Here is a 22406-nt window from a genome sequence, read left to right on the forward strand (position 1 = left end):
AAGTGATCACTTTTTCTCTTCTGATTTTACAATAATTTTCTTTTTCTAATTCATCTTATACGATCCCTTCTTACTTTGTAATATAATCCATCTTTTTTCAGTAGGAAATGGTTTTTTTTTTGTTTTGGCGTCTCTTGATCAGAAGCCACTGCTGATCGTCTGTCAATATTTACTGTCTCATCAGCATGCTGTGCAAAATGCATCAATACATCACGCTCTGGGACCTGGAGAAAGTTTTAGCGGTAAACTTTCCTTCGGGCCAAGAGTCAGCCTATGGACGCACATCATTTTTTCGCACTTTTTCTCTCAAACAAATTTTTACTACTTTTTCTCCTTGGATCTACAATACTACATATAGAGTGTGAAAACACAAAAAAATTTTTTGGGTCCAGGGAAAAGTTAATCAATTTTTGGTTGAGGCTGAACGTGTTAATGAAAATGGCTGAACTGATTAGAAATTCCGCCGTTTGCGTAATTCGTTAACTTTAAACTAAGTAGAACTGATTAAAAAATCTTTGAGGAGAAACGTAGATGAAGGATTTTATTGTGAGAGGATAGCTTCGACATTTCAAATAATGACTTCATAACTCTTAAAAGGCTTCTGCAGCGAGGTTTTTTACTATTCTTTATATAGCTCCGACATCGCTATTTCGACATCTGGAATTTTTCTTTGGCGATCAAATGGTTCAATATACATGCAACAACATTTTACGAACAGTGTTTACAAATCTTGCAGCATGCTATGAAAAAAACGTGGAGTATCACGAGTATGATTAAGTTGAAATTTCTGGAACCGTTGGGGATATTCATACTGAATATACTGTTTACACCAGCGCTTCTTAAATTTTTTTATATAGCGACCCCCTTCAAGCTTAGGAAATTTTAAACGACCCCCTCCTCCATATAAACGTTCAGTTGAAAATCGAGGAGCACGTTGTATTTATTATTTCAAATGCTACTTCCATATTTTCATTTATAGGCCCTACATAACAGTTTTGCATTGCCACTTTTTTCAAAAAATAGTTATAATAAAACTACAATAGTATTTTGTATGATTTTTATTTGTTTTTATATTTGTACGTAGTGTGTATACTAATTTTAAAATTTTATTTATAATGATTGAAAAGTATCAGATCTTTGCGACCCTTTTTCAGTAGTCTCGCGACCCCCCAGGGGGATCGCGACCCACAGTTTAAGAAGCTCTGGTTTACACCACCCCTACACCGACACTCAAAATTACACTGCCTCACGCGCGTTTCGATAACCAAGTCACGCACTCTGCCAGTCACAATCATTCCATAAATATTAATAATGTAAAATTGTTGAAAAATGTATCCAATAATAAATTATTGGATGCATTTGAGAGCACTGAAATTGCTAGATGTAAGAGTAGCTTAAATAGGGGCAATGGGCCAATTCCTTACAGCGCACTCTTTAGTTTAGAAGTCAAAGAATATTCCCACCAAGAAGTTTTCCCGCTGGAATTAATTTTTCACGGGAGGTGGGAAAAATTTAGCATAAAACAGGTAAGTCAAGTTATTAGATTTTAGTTTACCTTCAGTCTCTGAAGACGATAACTTTGTTATCGAAACGCTCGTCAGACAGTATAATTGTTAGTGTTGGTGTAGTGGTGTAAACAGTATATTCACTATCACGAGAATGATGTTGAAAACCGTGTAGGGCAACAAATTTCGTTGCTATATTCGTACTAATTTTTTTTATTTCAAAGCGGATCTTATATACTTCGCATTTAGAGATAATTTGAGTAAATATAGTGAAAATCGTCTTGAGCGAGAACCTTGAAAATAGTTGCGTAGTTGCATTAACTAGATTGAAAATTACATTATAATTTTATTTAAGAATATAATGTAGTACGTTTATTAATTTATTACTAAGCTAATATTACATTATTTCTAAAATAAATATTAGTTAAAAAACGAAAATTCAATTTTCAGCTCATAATTAAAATTTAAGTAAAAACTGTATGTTTTGAACGAGTTTTTCAAATTACTCGAGTTGAACAGCATCGTTCTTTTCATAACGTATTGACGTACAACGCTTCATCTAATTCCGCGCTTTTTAATATTTAATAGAATCTTCAATTACAATAAAATGTGGAATAAAATGGTGTTAGAAGTGGCAAACAACGATTCTTCAAAATAAGTCAAAACGAGTCAGAAGTAATTACTTGAAATGTCTTAGCGAATCAGACATTCCGTTTGAAGTAACAGAGTGTGTAAATGCTGCAGAGGGTAGCTTAATAGCTGGAAAATCAAGAGGTAGAGACGCCCTGGATTGGCTTAAGGAACGGTCATCAGAATACTGTGCAAAAAAATCGGATTTTGACAAAGGAGAATGTAGAAAGATCTATAAAAGAAGCTGATGACGAAATATTTGTAAAAGTACTTGATTTATTATTAAATAAATCTGTTCCTTTGATCGCAATGATAATAAAGGTTGCGGGAGCCTGCAGGAACGCTGAACTGACGTTAATCCGAAAAGTAGACGTATTTGATGAAGGCATCTTTTTAAAAATTACAATTCCAGTAAGTAAAACACACGTTATTCGTGAATTTATGGTTACTTCTAAAAATATTTCTTGTGTCAATCATGTTGACCTCCTTCTGAAAAAGTATAAAAAAAATTAAGCCTCCTGCTATACAGGACGAGATTTTTTGTTCTATATTATAATGGAAAATGTAGCATACAACCCGTGGGCATAAATACCATTGAAAAATTACCAGCAAAGATTGCTCGGTACCTTGGTTTACCTAACGTTGAAGGATACACAGGACGTTGTTTCAGAAGTTCGTCAGCATCTCTCCTGACAGACTCAGGAGCGGACATTCTGAAAATAAAGCAGCACGGAGGATGGAGATCCAACATTGTAGTCGAAGGCTATGTTGAGAGATAATTAGAAAATAAGAGAAAAATTGTACATGTAGATGTCATAGCTTCAAATTAAATCAACATTAGAAAAAAAGTTCAGGAGAATATTCACCCAGAAAATGGACTTTAAATAACTGTATCTTTAATAATGTTGTTGAAGAATTGAAGAAGTTACATTACTCTTGGTACTTGAATTGGAAACATTTAACGAGTTCAAAGAAATAACATCGTCTATAGTTGTATTAGTACTAATTGGATTGTTGGTAGGATCTTGAACAGATTGTTTGAAGTCGAATTAGTTGTGCCCGTTAAAATTTTCACTGCGGAATCCATTTTGTTTTTTTTTGAGTCATCTAAGTAACCCTTCGCAACTGTGTTGGATTTCCACCCACCATGCTTCTTTAGTTGAATTTTATCACCATCGGAATCCAGTAAAAGAGATGCCGAAGAGCGTCGAAATGTGTGCCCAGTGTAGTTTTTTGGATTAGGTAAATTCAAATATGTCGTGAAGAGCGAGGGAATTCTTGAAAAGATATTAATACCTACAACTTGGGTTATGCATTTTCCATTTTTATACCGCCAAAAGAAATAATCTGTTTTGACATTTGTGCGTCGTTAGTTTTTATATTTTTTATAAATCTTTACCATCTGGAGCTTGCAACAGAAATTTATCAATTGCTACACGAGTAAATGTTTTAGATTTTTTGGATCTATAGCCAACTGATTTATTTCTCAAACATGCAATGAGTTTCGAGTATTTACTGATGTCTACGTCGTTATTTACCATTAGGATGTCCTTCAATTTTGAATAAGTCGACCAAAGACTTCCACATTTTGGATTTAGTTTCAAAGTAAGCTAGTAACACTCTTTCTGCGAAGCTGTTTATGCATTTTTTAGTACGCCACTCCATAAAACTTTACGCACTAGCGTGTAAATCTAAAATGTTTCATATAAGATTTCATTATTATTAATTTTCATGAGACTAACTAAATGATCTAGACTTTTTGGTAATATATATGATACAATTTCAACAAAACAAGTTTGTTGTTATAGGGAAAATATATTAATAATTAATAAAATCGAATAATTGTCATTCAATTCTGAAAATGTATATGATAAAAGTTGAAATTCAAGTTAAAAAACAACAGTGTACACGATGGGTAATTAACTTTAGTCATTATCGTCGTCGGCTTTATCTGAAAATTCACTTTCGCTTTCACTACTATCCTCTTCTGAGAAAACACTAGTTTACCTCGTTTTCATAATCCAGCCGAGAGTTTATATTTTGTCATTCATTTAGGTACAATCATCCTGAAAGCATAATAAAAAAATTATTTCACTTTTGGCTTGCGAAATATTTATCAACTCATAACTGAAATACATCATTTTGGTATAAATACTGGAAAACGACTAATTTTTGCTTTCTTGTTCCGTCAGTCTTTAAAAACCGTTAAGTCTTGATGAAAACGTGCTATAAAACTTGTCCAAATGCTTGAAAAGGTACGTATAAAGGATCGTTTTGAAGGGAAAAGTATTTTTTTTTAAATGGATCCTCAAAAGTCTTAATTGAATCTGCCCAGACCGAAACACGACCCATTGAAAGAGAAATCAGCTTATTTTTGCATTTTTTTACACTACTTTGCCTATAACTTTGGTTCTAATAAATATTTTTTAAAAACTCAAAAACAGAAATATTTTATCAGATGTTCTGTTTGCACAGAAACATTGTTACCAAAATTGAACCAGTTTTAGTTAGATTAGTAGAATATAAACGGAGAAAATCATATTTTTGACCGATAGTTGTGTGAATCTATCAATTACCAGAAACGAGATAATTTCGGTACAATAAAATTATTACAACATTTTATATAATTTCCGAATTTTTTTTTATGGTTAGCTAAGTAACTCATTTTCTACCAATTATACGAAGTTATGTATTACTTACATAATGAAAAAGCTTCGTTTCTTTGATATCAATTTTTTATCGAACGTTCTTAATTAAAAAGTTGATTTTAGATTACGTCCTCAAGCATTCTTACTAAATCCTCGAGGTTTCTTTGATGAATTTCAAATTTTAAGACCCTTCAAGGGCAAACTCTTTAATAACAATATCTTTTCTAATTGATTCAAAGACACGTTTTGACACAAATTTGATTTTACTGCCATAAAAATATTTATTATTTCTGACTTGTTTTAATTAACTTAATTATTATTTTAAGTAAATTTTCTGTGTCTACATATAAAATGTGATTGTTATTGATATAGGAATTGACCATAGGACAAAATCTCGCTGTGAAATATGAAACTATTATGAAGTTCATTACATTTATTACGTATATTATACTTTTGTACTTCGTGCTGAACACACACACACACATACCACACTACATAAACAGTCACAATTACATTGGCTGACGCTCGTTTCAATAACTAAGTTATCGTCTTCAGAGAATGAAGGTAAACTCACAGCTATTAATTTGACCTACCTGAATTCTCACACCAATAAATAATATTCGAAATGTGTGATAGAAATATCACACGTCACATTTTGAATTTTAATTCCATGAATTTCAAGTTTTTACAAAATTAATACATTTTGAAGCCACCGCAAATCTTAATTAATTATTTTTCACACTATGAATACATAAGTATTCGAAAGAAATATATTAAAATTAGTATACTTTGGTGTTTAATTGCCACGTTCCCAATTGGAAAACGCTTCTATTTATAAATATAAATGCATCTAAATGTTCTTAAGTTTAGGTCTCTTCTGTTTTAAAATTACTTTTTTTTCAATGGTTTTTTCAAAATATATTGAACATAATATCTATTTATTTCGAATTTTAAGATTCGAAATGTTGGCTTACCTTTCTTCAGAGAAAACAACTCCTTCTCTGGCTAATACCACGAAGAATATTGCAGGACGTGATGTCATCGACAATCCCCCGAAATTGGGATCCCTAATGGCTCGCAAGAGAGAGTCGTAACCACTGACTAGTTTTGACGTTGTTGCGTCTCTTCAGAATGGTGTAACTACCTCTCGTTCAGAGTGTCTAATCCGAATCAACTAATAGCGCCAGCTGGCTGTGTCTTCAGTTCGGACTAGAGACTCCGAAAGAGAGGTCGTTACGCCATTATGAAGAGGCGCAACAACGTCGAAACTAATCAGTGGTTACGACCCTCTCTTTGAGGTTGCGAGCCATTAGGGATTTCGGCGAATTGTCGTTGACATCACGTTATTCGGAGGAAACGTAATTCAATAATCTTTGTGGTATTAGCCAAGAAAGTAGTTGTTTTCTCCTTTGAATAACGGCAAACCAACATTTCGAATACGTCTAAATAGGATAAGGTATAAAAGGAGTAGATATTGTCTAAGGCACATATCTTTACTCCGTAAATGTCTCGTTTCGAATGATCCTTAAATTTAAATTCTTTTCGCCACTCCGAATGGGAAGTTCTCTAAATAAAATTTGTGAGATGATTGGTTTTAGTGACATGATTTCACTGTAAATTTCAAAACAGTAAAGTCGAATGGAGTCACTTTTTCGATTGGCCAACTTTGCTGTCTTGATATCCACTCACAGCACAATCGGATTCAATTGAAAATTTGTTTAGCTAATTTCATTATTAGATAATTAACCCTATCAATTCTAGCCTTTTTTCGAAAAATGTTAATTCGTCGTTGAAATTCTTCGTGTTTTTACAAGATTTGGAAATTGGTAGTAATGTAACGTCCCAAAAGTTTGGAAACCAGTGCATTTCAGCAACGTAGAACGAACGCTCAATTCTAGATGCATTTGTTTTACAGAAATATTTGAAAAAATCAAAGAAACAAATCGCTCTCGCACATCAGCTCAAACAAGGTTGTTTTTGACTGTCAAAATTGATAGGTCTTCCGCCGTTGGAGATTGATTTCAAGGGGAGACTAGAAAGATCTAGAATAATGATAAAAATATGCGTTATTCAGAAAAAAGGTTCGGACAAAAATTGTCGGGAATTTTCTATGCTACAACTTTGCTATTTACTATTTTCCCCGGAAAACCATAGTTTTCCAGAAAATGCAGGAAATGAGTTTTGACATCTTCTACACCCTCTAGCGGATTAACTATGCAACGTACGGCAAAATTTTGATAGCAAAGTTGGAGGAAATTATCTACAACTCGTTTGGGTTAAGTTTTTCGCTGGTACGCATAGTTTTCTCGCAAAATAGGTGCAAGAAAAAGCGATTTTTGGTATATATATGTTAATATCTCCGCCCCTCCCATTTTCGAGACTGCGCTGAAACGAATTCAGTTTCAGACGGTCAAAATACATCAAAATTGACTGGTCTCGTTGCCGAGGGAAAAATTTCTATGAAAAATGTCTAATTTGAGTGGACTATTTATCATACGACTTTAGCGTGTATTTATCAGTTAGTTCTCTAAAATCCTAATAGATGGCGGTTGGCATTAGATTGGAAAATGTCTTGATTCATGGAAAACCATTATCATTCTGTTAAATTCCAGAAGGTTAGATATTAAACTAAAAGATGGTGTTACTGTGGGTCAAAAAATATTTTAATGTTTGAGAAATCAATTATCAGCAAAAACAGTTCTTCTAGAGTTGAATACTCTTTATTTAATTAAAATGTACAAGATTAAAAGTAGACAATGATGTGTCGTCATAATCCGTTTGAATTTCTTTTATATTTTTCCTACAAACCGTCAAAATCTACTTACATCCCAACTTATGAAATTTATTCTGTATATGTACATAAGTATTTGCTAGTGTTACTCAGGAATTTTTTTTTCAGAGTTTTTGTTTTTATATATTACTGTATATAAGAAAGCACCTCACAGTTTAGCTCTAATGACAGTTCGAGCGAGTGTTGAGGCTCTATTAAACTAGGCCACTTGATTTAGAGCTTCGAAAAGTTTTCATGATAGCAGGGAAAGAGCTTTCCCGTTCGTGTCAAAAGCCGTTGTTAATTCGATTACTGAAGTTAAAGTAGATGTTCCCGGACTGTCTCGGTGTATCTTTGAAATTAATTAAGGAGTTTATTCACCATGTATAGGAATCTCATTTGAAAAGTTAGAGATGTATAGAAAGATAACGATCTTTACATTTATATTGGAATCAAATTTGCCGAAAAAAAAAAGAAATAAGTCGCTAGTTTCACAATTTTATATTCAATTAATGTCCCCCAGTGGCGAACACTAGAAGTTTCTAGGAAAAATTCAAAAACCCCAAATATTAGAATCAGAATAAACAAACAAATTCGCATGTTAAATGTCAAATGTTATTGTGAAGAATCATAAATCTACCTATTCAACTTCTACATACCATTGCATTCATTAAGATTTCTCGTAGATTGACCGTCCTCAATGTCTTACTTAAGTGGTTCCATATGACCTTTAGACACTTGAAGTTCCATCAACTTGTAATTTGATAAGTTATATTACATACCCTTATTTTTGTATTGATGTGGCGTGCGACCATGAATATAATTAATTATAGCTTTTGTATACAATAGAATTAGTATTTAAGAGAGTATCAACTTGCTTGTCATATATAATCTTAACATCCAACGAGAACAGTAGTCAGATTAATGAAACCACTTTTTTTATTTATATTTTATGTTAATAAATAGTTTTTCAAAGCTGTGAATTAAGTAAATTTAATTCAATTTTAAACATCTGACAACGATCACACGTCTGAACATTTTGGAAAGTCAGGATCAAAATATTTTGACTTAAATAAAAGTCGAAACGTCTTTCTCTCAAAAATTATTTATAAAAACAAATTTTAAAATATAAGAGACCTAAAATCAAGAACCTATAAATCTATCAAGCGACAATTTGAATACTGATTTTTGAAATCGACGAATCCAATGTTTTTTAAAAGAAACAACGAAATTCAAAGTGCCGCAACTCTTAACTAATTAATATAAGTGATTTTTATTATTATACTTTTATATATATTTTTATATTGTAGCTCGAAAATATATTAGTGTTAGTTAATACACTTTGGGGTTTCATTTTACCACAATCCCACAACGAAAACGCTCTACTATACAAGATAATCTATAATCATGATCATGATCATGATCGGAAAACCAAAGACATTAATATTCAACAATTTCTAAACTGTTTTACGCCTTTATCTGCCCTCAAAATTTTGTAATAACAATTTATTTACATAATTCTCTTCAGTTTCATTGGACCACTCACTTTTATCTCCATCGTTGACTAAATGCTCCATCAAAATGTTCGTCTCGAACTAATACTGAATCAAATTTGGGATACTTCCTAGATTAAATTGATATTTTCCAATTTCCTCCTGATTCTCTTGAATAAAAAGTATTTAACCAGTCGATTGGTTCTGGAAATAGTCAAATAAGTCACACGTAATCAAATTGCAAATTTATGATAGTTAATAGATAGTAGATATTTCTTTTCATATTATTCCGCAAATCTTTCGTAATTTCTAAAAAAATATTTAGCGTGTTCACAGCTTGGTTTCAAATTGAGATTCGTTTTTCCCTAATTATACAGCGATGTAATGAAGAGAGACCTAGTAGCAACCGCTTCTGTTGCTCATCATCCTTCAAAGTAAATCAGCTCATTAAAATTCTTTGCGCTGACGTCGTATAAAATGCATTTCTGAAAAGAAGCAAAGTCGCTAATTGCGTCTTCGGTTTTCCCCTTTACCATTATTATCACAACTAAACGCCCCTTAATAGTATAATAATGATAAATTCTCAATATATTTCTAAATAAACTTTTTTTACTTTTATAGTATTTCAGTCACGAATTTATAGACTTATAATTAACCAACTAGAACATCTTAAAACCGTGCTTACCTCCCAAGTATTATTTTTTCAATTAAAAAAATTCCAACACCACATTTATACAAATTCGTCAAAAATGCAAGTGATAACTACTTGTTTGGGACTTTAGTTGCTTTAGGTTAGAGGTTTTTTAAATATCCAAACAAACCGTCAGTCCACATGGACTTATCATCTGCACTGTTTAGCAATGAAAACATCGAATCGTGAACATAAATGCATTTCTGTTAGCCGAAGCTGTCGGAAGGCGTATGTACACAATTTCTTTGAAATATTCCTGCTAGACAGTCTGCGATAAGCAGTGGCGTGGATTAGTGAGAATTATTTAATTATACATTTCTTTAAATAAATGTATACAACGCACAGTGTAGTAGGAATAAAGGCAGGTGTGAATTTAATGATAAAGATTTAGATATACAAAAACAGCAAGTTGTTTTAAATATATTCGAATGATTAAAAAAGGAAAATATTCTGCAATCTGATCATTCAAACTGAAATCAGTTGATAAACCTACTCAAGTTCAAAAACGGATGGAATACAAAAGGGCGCAGTTCACGTCTGGCACCCTGTTTAAGCCAAGCTCCCTTACAGGCAGGTAAATTTTACTCGTCTTTTTACGTTTTATAATTTAATATTCAGTTGTAGCAAGTTAACGATGATTTTTTTCTAAGTTCCAAGTAGGATTACCAAGTGTATCTGTCTAAATAATTCCGTCCAATTTATAATGATTCGATTGACTTTTAACGAATACAAAAATTGTCGTCAAGGGTTTTTATAATCTGCAATTGATATTGGAAGAGCTATACCAACTCGTTGGAGTATGTTTACGAAAATCAATTGTGGTCATGTATGATTGAGCCTTCTCTTCTTTGTTGACAGTCTCTTTTTGTGCTTAACATGGATTAAATTGACTATTTATTGGATGCACCTATAGAACGTTTAGTTCTTGATAGGAGAGATCCCTTTGACATTTACTCCAATGGAGAATTCCGAGAATGATTTGGTTTTTCTAAAGAGTCTGTATTGCATATCCTCGATATGATAGGTCCATACCTTGAACATGATATGGATAGGAACTTGCATTATAACTAAGACAGGCAGATCAGATCAATGAATCTAGGGATTTACCTTACCGAGGTCTTCTACAGTGAAAAGGAGACTGAGAGAAGCTGAACCTTTTGGATGGCTGGCAGTTAAGAAACCTCGTTTAAGATGTCAAAATGAAATTAAGAAATTACAGTGAGCTAAAAAACATAAAAATTGGACTTATGAAGGGTGGAAGAGAGTTTTATGGAATGCTCAGTGATGGTTTGAGAATGTTTTGGAGAAAGTGCGCCTAAAGACGTAGTAAAAATCAAAGGGTTTTTGAAAAAAAGGCTAAAGAAAAATATTGAAAGAAAATGTAGTAGGTAGGTTCTGACCAGCTCCCGATGGGCAGAAAACTTATCTTCCAGCATGACAACATTTCTAAGCATTCCTTGAAGCTGTGCAAAGAGTATTTGAAATAATTGGAAAGGAAGAATGTCAGAAAGCAGTGTCCTACTTCTTGAAATCTTTGGAATATCCTGAAAAATCAATGGAACCAAATGGACGACGATTATTTGTCAAAATTGTTACAGAGAATGTCAAAATTGTGTACCGAAATAATAAAAGCAAAAGGGGGTTACATCGATGATTAAAAAATTCAATTATGTTATAGTTTCAGACTGTAATTTCATTTTTACTATGTATATACTTATCTATGTATGTTCTTGAAAATATATGTATATAAAAATCAATATATTCGCTTCAAATAGGGATAAAAATATAATTCCATCTACTTATGTGCTGTAAAGATCGTTATATTGCAGAACCTTGAATAGCTCGTTTATATTCGATAATTTTGAAACATCCAACCAGTCAATTCATTAATATTTTTTACTGTTTAAATATTCATTTCTAAATCTTTATGTGGAAAATGATAATGATGAAAAGAGCTTCAAGATGTTATGCAGAATTTAATTTTATATCGTTAGCTTTCCTTTTTATGGGTATTTTTCAACGTCCTTATTTTCATTAAACATTTGTGTTGTTGAATTTCCTCTTATATGTTGGTTTTGGGTTGTTACTCTCACAAAAAGAGGTAGATCAATCAATTTGATGGATGATGAAAAAGAGTGAATTGAAAATTTGCATTTTCAAGAAATTAAAATGTTTCCTTTTTGATAAAGCACGTTAAAATGAAAGCTTGGATTAATAAAGTGTTATTGGGACTGTATATCAAAAAAATCTATCATTTTTGGCTAATTTTTGTAATAAATATGTGACCCTTCGAACACCGACGATGATCAACGCTCTGGTCATCCAAAATTGATACAGGGTGTCCGCCGGGAAGGTATACTACTTTGTTGGCTTATAATTTTTGATTAAATGAAAGAGAATGGATCGTATATTGATAAATGTTTTATTTAATGTCGGAAATTATGTATGAAATCAAATATCAGTCCGCCTCTGTTAGCCTCACAAATGCGATCCCTTTTGAGCACATTTTTCATTACATTCTCTATTTCATTAATGTCATCACGCATATTTTGTTTGAGTTCCTCCAATGTTTCTGGTTTGTTTGCATGAACCTTGCTTTTCAGATATCCCCACAAAAAGAAGTCCGGAGCAGACAAATCAGGCGACCGTGGAGGCCAGTCAACATTATCATTTCTCGAAATAACTTGTTGTGGAAAGAGGTCTCGCAGAAATCCTTACTGTACTATGTGGCACCGTCTTGTTGATACCACATGTTAATCAAGCTTAAAGCATGCAGTCGTGGCGTTAAAAAGTTTTCAATCATATCACGATTCAATCATTGACAGTTTCAAAGAAAAGGTCCAATGATTCCTCCTGATCAAATTGCACACCAGACTGTTACTTTTAATAGATGCAAAAGTGAGTGATTAATAATTTGAGGGATTTCCATTACCAAGAACCGACACATATCCATTCAAATGGAAATGTTGGCATGGGCGAGCTGTGGCATCCTATTGGTTTATGTACGGTGGCGTAAATGGTCTTCTGGAAGTAGCTTAACTCAACTGAATCTTAAATGGAAACAAATGCAAAAACATTTGCAAAATTGTGGCCAAATTTGTTCTTTGAAGACCAAGATCCTGAGCACGGCGTCGAATTGATGTTGATGGGATGTTTTGAACACTTTCTTGAACAGCAGTAATATTTTCAGCCTATCTTGCAGTACGTTGCGGTCCATGCTTGGGCCTATTTGCTAAATCCAATCCCACTTTTTTCGAAGTCATTCACAACCCGATAAATAGTGCGTCTTGTTGTTTATTTTTACCAAAATGGCGGCAAAACAAAGTAGTATACCTTCCCAGCGGACACACAGGAGTCGAATGTGAAGAATATTTTCAAAAAAATCTGATTTTCATTAATGAGTAGGAAGTTTGTATCCTAACTCCGAAAATATAGTTATATATTTATGAATAGATGAAAAATTGAAATCCAATGACTAATTTACATCTTAAATTACATTTATTATGCTTCATTCGATTCTCTTTTGAATTTTAGACAATTTGAAAGAAAAACAAAAAAAATTATGCTGCTTTCGAGTATAATTCTACTCTATTGCAATGTCACCGACGACACCTCGATCGATATGTACTATTATTCAAAACAAGCAAAACGATGAGCTACATCCATCTAGGGAGTGAACCGCTTTAATAAAAAATTTAATTGTGACGAAAAGGTTTGGAAATTGTTTTTGACACAAAAGCAATAGATATTCAAACACAAATTCAAGTTCTTGTTGGTAGAATGTGGTGTAAATTGTATATATTTCGAATGGTGAAAGTACTCAGAACATGTTGTCATATTTGAGTTGCTCACAGGTACTTGTATACATCTTGATAAAAAAATTAAATTAATTCACGAACGAATTTTCATGCGATAATTTTATATGACTTCCGACGTGGATTAAACCAACAATCAACTGGCTTTGACTTTTGGTGATGAAACACCATCTCGAACCATCGTGTTTCACTGGTTTTCGGAATTCAATCGTAATCGTACTTCTCTGCAGAATGAATTTAGTGGAAGTAGTCTAAAATCGGCTGTTTTGCCAAAAAGCATCGATGGTTAACACGGAGCATTTCGAAGCAAATGGTCGCCTGTTTTTTGGGAATAACTACAAAGCAAAGCAACGTCAAAAGATCAATTCTGAACAGTACACCATCATTTGTTTGCCAAAAGTGTTTGATAAAAACAGGGAATCCAAACGCATTCCCCAAAATGACAATACGAGCTGGCACACACCAGTTCAAACAAAATCATTTTTGAACAGTCGAAACATCGAATTGACAGGTCGTATTATCTTTGTTTGGCACCTAATAATTTTTTATTTTTTTTTTTTTCTACACCTGAAGAAGGTGGTTTGGGTTTGGTTCAAAAAGTATTTTGAAAAACAATAAAGCAATTTTAATAAATATTTGTGTTTATTTGTCTTCTTTGAAATTGATTGAATCTAGCCAGTATTGATAAATTCATTACGCTTGATATAGGTATGCATTTTTTATTATAATGGGTTTGAGACATGGTGGAATCCCATAATATTGTTTCTTCATAAATAAAATGTAATATACAATATCATCAAACCTTTTGATGAACTTCTGTTAGGTTTTTCATATTTTCTATATCTTATTCACTGATTCTAGTATCTTTTTTTACGTTGTTCTCATCGGCGAATTCGGAAAATGATCAAAATTTATACTCATTGTCAGATCACAATGTGGATACTCGGATCACAATGTGGATAAATTTATTCGCATAATTTCGGCCACTGAACTCGAGCTTTGGTTTCAGCGCCATCACTTGGTTCATGACCACTACTAAACGTACAAGAAACAACAGTTTCTTTCCTGCTTTTGATAGCATACTTCAAATTCAAATTTGAAATCCAAATCTTTCGAAACAGTCCAATGGAGTTGTATCAACCAAAACAATCACGATCATATTGATTGATACAAATGAAACAAAAAAAATGAGACAATCGGCAGAATAAACATATAGATGAATACATCATATCATAGACTTACACTTCTAGAGAATGTGGTGTTTATTGAGGCGACAGTGCCCCAATAAAACTTCTGTTAGTATCTGTAGATTGCTCTTATTAAGGTTGTTCATTCAGTAAATCTTCTCTGGTTATAGTTTCCCAAAAGAGTCTTTGCTTTTCTCAGCCTATTTAGTTTGTCACAATAATTGGTTTCGCTCCTAATCTATCTTCTTTTCCATTTCCACAGAACGGTTCAGGTCCCATGAAAGGTTTTTCTGCCTCAATTTTAGCGACCTGATCATATATTTCATTTCCCTTCACTCCGTTGTGTCCCGGGTTTGGATTTTATGATATTGGAGGTTGAAGCTTCAATGGCTGTTTGGCTATCGGACAGGATGATCTGTTTGCGTTAGTTCCTCTCCAGATTAAACACATTTTTCAATTGTATAGATTTCTGCTTGAAAAATGCTTGGTGTGTTGCCCAGGCTTTCAGAGTGTTTGGTTCTGGGTCCGTACGCTCCTACTCCAGTTCTATCTACTATTTAAGGTCCATCCGTATACCATTTAATAGCATTTCTGTTCATTTTTTGTTCTTTTTTGATGCATTATCACGAGGCATGTCCCAGGATTAGTCATTCTATGATGATTTCGTCTCTGCCAGTCTTTGTACATCTGAGAGATTGTTCTTGGTGGTATTTGGAACTCTTGTACTCCAAACCACTACCCCATATGTGACGATTTGTCACACAATGAAGAGTGGATGTATATTAGAGAAGGTCGATAGAAAGTATTCGATTTGGGTGTTTGTGATAGGAGAAGAAGATGGTGGTCTCGTTATTCATTGAGATGTCGATGACTATGCGATCCAAGTATTTACCCCTTTGAGAATCTTCAAATAGAGAATGAAACAATTTTGTACGAAAATGTAAATATTTAGGTGAAGGACGAAATGTGACAAGTAATTTTCAAACTTTCCGTATATAATTGATGTTTTTTACCATCATGTTAACTGAAATTTGCGTATCAATACTTGGCAAGTGAATTGAAAAAAAAAAGTTGATAGTTCTATTCACTGTATGTAATCATATCATTTCGTTTGATGAATGCAAATCAGAATAATGACGGTTTCGGTGGAGTTTGAAATTTGTTCGGAATCTCTCCAAACTCTAGGGAAATTATTTCTTGTCTATTCAGTCTATTTGCGAATATATTGAATTCTAATTCAAGACCTACGTCTGTTGTCGAATATAATAATGACAGGAACAGAATATTTAGATATGTATTAGAAATATTTAATCAAAATCGATAAATGAATCTTGGAAATGAGAATATGCAGAAGTCTATACTCTGTTAATTACCTTTTTTTTGTTTAACCGTGCTCCAGTTTTCAGATAGACAAATAAAAACAAATATTTGAATACGTTTGAACCAATTAACGAATCGCCATTCTGATTGAGGTGTAGAGAAACTTTGACCTCGCAAATAAAGGCTGTACGGCGTATCCGCAATCCATCAATTCCATGCTTTGACTGTTTACAAACGTTTTTGACCAAACTGATGTGTGAGAACTCGCGTTGTCGTGGTGTACTGATGTACTGCTACTTGACCATTTCAAGCTGCTTTAATGGAAACTCGTCTTGACATACAGTATGATGAAAGCTCACGGTATGTCTCATGACGATTTTGCAATATCATTCTACGCACAGCATTGACGTTTGCTGGTACATCAGCTGATTTTGAATGAACTCCACGAAATTAATCCTGTAGCGAAGTGCGAACACAATTGAATCCGGAAAACCAGCAAAACACTGCTGCTCGAGTTAATGCTTCATCACCAAATGTTGAAGCGAGTTGATCGGTACACTGTTGTTGGTTTAATCCACGCTCAAGTCATGGGAAATCATTGCACGAAAATGTTCGCCATTTGATTCCATCTTTTGACCAAGATAAACGGAAGCGAGTTGATGTCAAATAAATGTCAAACTTTATGATGACAATGTCGGTTTTGACATCAGGGTTCTCATATGTCAAAACTTAACTATCAGTCATCGTATTAAAGCGAGCTCCTCTCTATGCTTATTTTCTATGAGTTTTCACAATTTTTCATGTCTTGATTTGTTATAAACTGAGGATAAAATTCCATCTATAATTAAAAGGGAGATTATTATCTTTACAAAGAAGATTTAAATTAGTTTTCTATACAAGTGTTTATAAATCATCAAATATAAAGATAATAAAACAATAATTCTTGCCTAATAATAGACAGTGTTCCAATCCAAATGGAAAATACCCCTTATTCAGTTCAATGGAAACTGGGACATTGTTTGCAAAGGGTGGAGCAAGGAAAATGCGTTACGACAATATAGAACTAAATAAGAGAGCTGTAAATAGAGAAAGTAAATATTGGAAGACGATCACATTTTTTATAGAAAGGACGCGCATAAAAACCGTGATATGTACAGGGTTAGTTTACAGTATAGAAACATTTGAATTTTTCACCAAGGTAAAAAGAAAGAAACCATATTTCAACTGGAGTTGCATGGTTACCATATGAGGCAGTCTGAGAAGTGTAGTAAGTAATTCTCTAAACTTTCAGATTACACTACGAGGTACTCCAAGTCTAAATTTTGTGGTTACACAGATATCGTCGCGGTAATTATTATTGTATACTCAAATTCTATCGTTCCATAGATCTCTGCAATGCAATCTGATAAAAAGATCAATAGCAAAGCAACTACACAATAATTAACAAAGATTGCATAAAAATTTTTCGTCCTCAACCTAAATATGTTAAAACGGATTAGTTTGTCCGCATATACTATCGTTACACTTCTGTTCTGTAAGATGGAAAGTTCATACAAAACGTCATACATTAATGCCAAGTTAACTATAAACTGTTTAGACATGATATATTTTTTTAGACCAATGATCAGATTTGAACGAGTTTCATCAGTTGCGGCTTGATGAAAATGTTCAGCAAGAGATTTAAAATTTTGCCAAACTGCATTAACAGTTTTTGAATGAACTAGCTATCCAACTTATTCATAAAACACGTCCTATTTTTTTAGTTTCTTCTCCCAAATTTTCCGCGCAGGATTGATGATAAATTGTATATAATTTAACCATAAATATGTGAAAATGGTTAATACCATTTACTTCCGCGTCAGCATCGTTAACAGAGGGCTCCAAACGATGATTTAAACAGTGCCACGTGATTATTTTTGGAAATTTATTCAATAGTTTTGTAGCCACTCCCGTCAAAGCCATATTTTTCCAAATTATTTAAAAGATATTCTGTAATTGTGGATGCTGTTTGATCGGCCAATTCTATTAAATCAAAAAAGGAATCGTGGTTCGCTGATTTTATTTATTTCGAATTTTAAAAATATAATTAGAGTAGATGTTGTAGATTCATCGATGAGAATCGAAATATTTCCATTTGTTTTAATAATTTCTGAACAAATTCTTAATTTCATATTTTTGGATATGCGATTAATTATATTTGTGCAGGTATATCTGGACCGTAAACCAGGTGCTAAAATTGTGCCATTTAATTCTTGCAATTTCAGTAATAATCCGAATATGGTCGGTCGTGTTTGGATAAATAATAAGCAGTTCTAAATACTAAAGACGTGCTCTTAATAGACGCCTTATTTAAATTGTCTATTGCATTTTCTATTGGCTGATGCTGTTCGCTGTTTAAAATTTTTTCTGAATTAATGTGCGCTGTTGTTTTTTTTTTCTTAATAACGTTAACTGCGATTTTTTATCTTTACCGTAGTGAGAAACGGATGTGGAACTTCGTTCCTTTGAAATATTTACACCACTGGTTTCAGATACCCCTAAGTGCTGTATTTTGTTACAAAAAGAGCAGCCTAATTTTCCGGATTCGAAAAGTAACCAAGAAAACTGTCTTTTTTTTCTAACCACATTTCCGCACTCCAAATATTAGGCCACGAAACTTCGTCAGAATCGTTATTATTATAAGTACTTGTTGACGTTGACGTTATGGCTGCAAGTTCAACAGATTCAAGTTGATCAGCGTTGAAGTTGGTGTTGGATACTTGGCTCAATGTTGCATTTTCCTGGGTCATTGACTCATCTTCGCTGCTAGTTTTTAGTTTCTTTTGAAAAAAATCGGTGATGCTACTGTTTTTTCTTTTTTTACTCTTGTTGAAGTTACTAATAAAATAAAATTATTTAATAGGAAAATAACGGACATTTTTTTATTAATAATGAAATATACTTACACTTAAAGTTTATTAGATTAAAGATTATAGAAAAATGCAACTACTACATACATATATGTAGCGCGCACATAATCTTGTAGCGAAAGGCTCTTAGAAATATGCGAAATTGACACAAACACTTTTTAATCGACACTTTGACTTAGGTAGCATAGAATATTTTGCTAACAGTAGTACTTATTAATCTTATTATTACATTGTATGTAATGAAGGTTTTGTGTGGCACTTATTCACTAACTAAAACTTTCACTTTCTATAAATGTGCTGTCGCAAAGATGGTTTGACACTGATTAAAAAAATGGTTTTAAATACTCAAAACCTTACACTAACGGTGGGAAATGTAAAAACTACAGGGAAGATGGGAATTCTCCAGCAATGCACATTTCAGATGAAAATCGGTACGTTTGTCGGCATTTTTCTTAGCATCACTGTAATAAACTAATAAACTTCAAAACTTCTACCAATACTGGAAACCAACATCTGGAAATTCTAGTTCACAACAAATGTATAATAAAAATTCTTAGCATTAGCCGCAGGACCATTTGGGTATGGCAATAAACTATACCAGAGACGAGTTTACTTTTTTGAAATTTTATATTTTTTTCTTCTTATTTTTATTATAAATAAAGTTTAATTCCCGTTGAACCGGTTCACAGATTTGTTTCGGTTCGGTTCGAGTTCCGGTTCAGCAGAAAAAAAACGTTCCCGACTCCGGTTCACGGTTCGGAAAAACAAGCCGATTCATTCCGGTTCGGGTTCGGTTCAAGCCCTTGTTTATAATAATACATATAAAAATTCGTCAAATATTAGAAAAAAAAATCAGCAATTCGTTTTGATTTTTTGCAATACGTCAGCCAGCTCTCATTTTCAGAAATCATCTTTAGTTCGGGAACGCGTTCCTGTCCAAAAAGGAAGTACCGGAACGATGTTCCGGAGCGTTTCGGCTCGACATCACCACTGATAGTAATGGGATTGTGTTCATTAATTATCTTCAAGAAGTTAAAACTATAACGGGGTATGATTTGATAACGTAGAGAAAGACATTGTGAAAACACAACCAGAAATTTGTGATCAATTCAACGATAATTTCAGTCCATTGCTATCACATGATTTCAAGTGATCCGTATCATTCTAGACGCGTCTCAAAAAGACAATAAAGTCTTCGTCGAAATAGGTCACTGTGTTTTTTGGACAGATTCTTGGATTGGTTGAAGATGTATCCAAGTCGAGTGCAAATATTTCTCACTCAAAAATATATTATTTTTGATATTTGCTTGATTATGAAACGTATGCTGAGACGAATTTCTTAGAAATGGTCCAGGTTAGGGACAAATTGATCCCCTCCCATATCCCCCCAAATTGTCGACGTCTGTTTTCGTCTTAGCACTAATTAATTCCCCCTGATGATGTTAATGTTTTGCTTGTTAATTAGTCCCGACAAACGTCAATGTATACTAATATCCCAGGGCTGTTGCTGATGTACTCTTATGACGAAATATAATCATACTCCTTGGTTCTGTTGTAACTCAACGTACACGAGTGAAATGTATAATAGCAATCTGTGTTTTCCTGTTCAATAAACAATATTATGTCACAATTCAAATTGAGTTATTGATTCGATAACTAGAACAATTATAGACGTTTAATGATTATTTGCGATAGGATATTAATATCATGATTTCTAATTCAAAGCGACTGAAATTATTCACGTAATTGTATATATGCCGATTGATGAATAGAAGTTATAAAAAGACAAATATGTTCATTAAATTAAATATAATCTATCATAAGTTCAAACGATAATCATCCATAAAAGGAAAGCAACTAAAATTAAGTATTAAAATATATTTTTTCTACGTCCGTTATAATCACTTTTTTTTCATTTCCATTCAAAAAGAATGTAATTATTGAATCTGTCGCTTTTATTTCTTGATATTCATTCAAGAAAATCCGTTTTGTGTCTAATTAAAAGGAGTGTAGTATTTTTATTAATGATGAAGAGTAATAATGAAGGAAGTTTATACTGCACACCAGAAAATGTTGTTGATTCGGCAATTTCTCCATGAGAAATTCAAGGAACGGGATTTAAAGGAATATAATTCTTGTATGGACTGGCGTACTAAAAAAGGCATAAACAGCTTCGCAGAAAGAGTGTTACTAGATAACTTTGAAACTAAATCCAAAATGTGGAAGTCTTCAACACTTTGGTCGGCTTATTTAAAATTGAAGGACATCCTAATGGTAAATAACGACGTAGACATCAGTAAATACTCGAAGCTCATTGCATATTTGAAAAATAAATCAGTTGGCTTTAGATCCAAAAAATCGTGTGGCAATTGATAAATTTCTATTGCAAGCTCCAAACGATCATTATCTCATGCATAAGATACGACAGCAAAAAATTTTAATGTAAGCTTAGATATTATTTGTAACAACTTTCAGGTTGCTTTAATATTCGGAATCGCAGGAGCTCTACGGAGGCAGGAGTTATATAAAATGAAGTATAACGATATTAATAATACCGGAAATGTTTTATTTAGCACAACACTTGTTAAAAAAACTCATGTTCAACGTCGATTTACTGTTATTGGTGGAATATCTGACAATTGATTAAACTTGGTAAACATTTATAAAAAATATCGAAACAGATCATTTCTTTTTGTAGTATAGAAATGGAAAATGCAAAACCCAAGTTGTAGGTATCAATATCTTTTCAAGTATTCCCTCGCTCTTCACAACATATTTGAATTTACCTAATCCAAAAAACTACACTCGGCATACGTTTCGACGCTCTTTGGCGTCTCTATTAGTGGATTCCGGTGGTGATATGATTCAACTAAAGAAGCACGGTGGGTGGAAATCCAACACAGTTGCGGAGGGTTACGTGGACGACTCAATGAAAATTAAAATGGATTCCGCAGTAAAAATTTTAACGGGAACAACGAGTTCGACATTGTAAATGTTCACGATCCTATCAATAATCCAATGAGTACTAATACAACTATAGACGGTGTTATTTCTTTGAACTCGTTAAATGTTGCCAATTCAAGTACTAATATCAGGGTATTTTTAATATTACTATTACAAAGTTCTGTCTAAGGACGTAGAAAAAGTTTCGTATGACGTTCGTGAGTAAAGTAACTTTTTTCATTCGTAGGAATTGGTCAAAACGTCCTACTCGTGAAAAAAAGTATTACTTTACTCACTTGTTGCTTAAATAACTATTATCTAAGGCCGCTATCAATTGTCACACTTTAAGTCACTCGTTGACATTACAAAACCTCCATATATCACTTATGAAGGTTATGTTAAGACTTCACGTAACTGTTCATGGTTCAAAGAATAATTTATTAAATACTGTAAGAATTGAAAATAATTCCGTTATTTAATTAACTCATTATTTTA

The 22406-nt window shown here is 33.0% G+C and overlaps 1 protein-coding gene across 2 annotated transcripts in view; it reads left to right on the top strand.

Moving 5' to 3' along the window:
• The window catches only part of LOC130446644 (uncharacterized), a 109334-nt gene that overhangs the window by 57338 nt on the left and 29590 nt on the right, over window positions 1-22406 (top strand). The window lies entirely within an intron of this gene.

The sequence above is a fragment of the Diorhabda sublineata genome, chromosome 7, assembly GCF_026230105.1.
Source record: "Diorhabda sublineata isolate icDioSubl1.1 chromosome 7, icDioSubl1.1, whole genome shotgun sequence".
In the NCBI taxonomy this organism is placed as follows: domain Eukaryota; kingdom Metazoa; phylum Arthropoda; class Insecta; order Coleoptera; family Chrysomelidae; genus Diorhabda; species Diorhabda sublineata.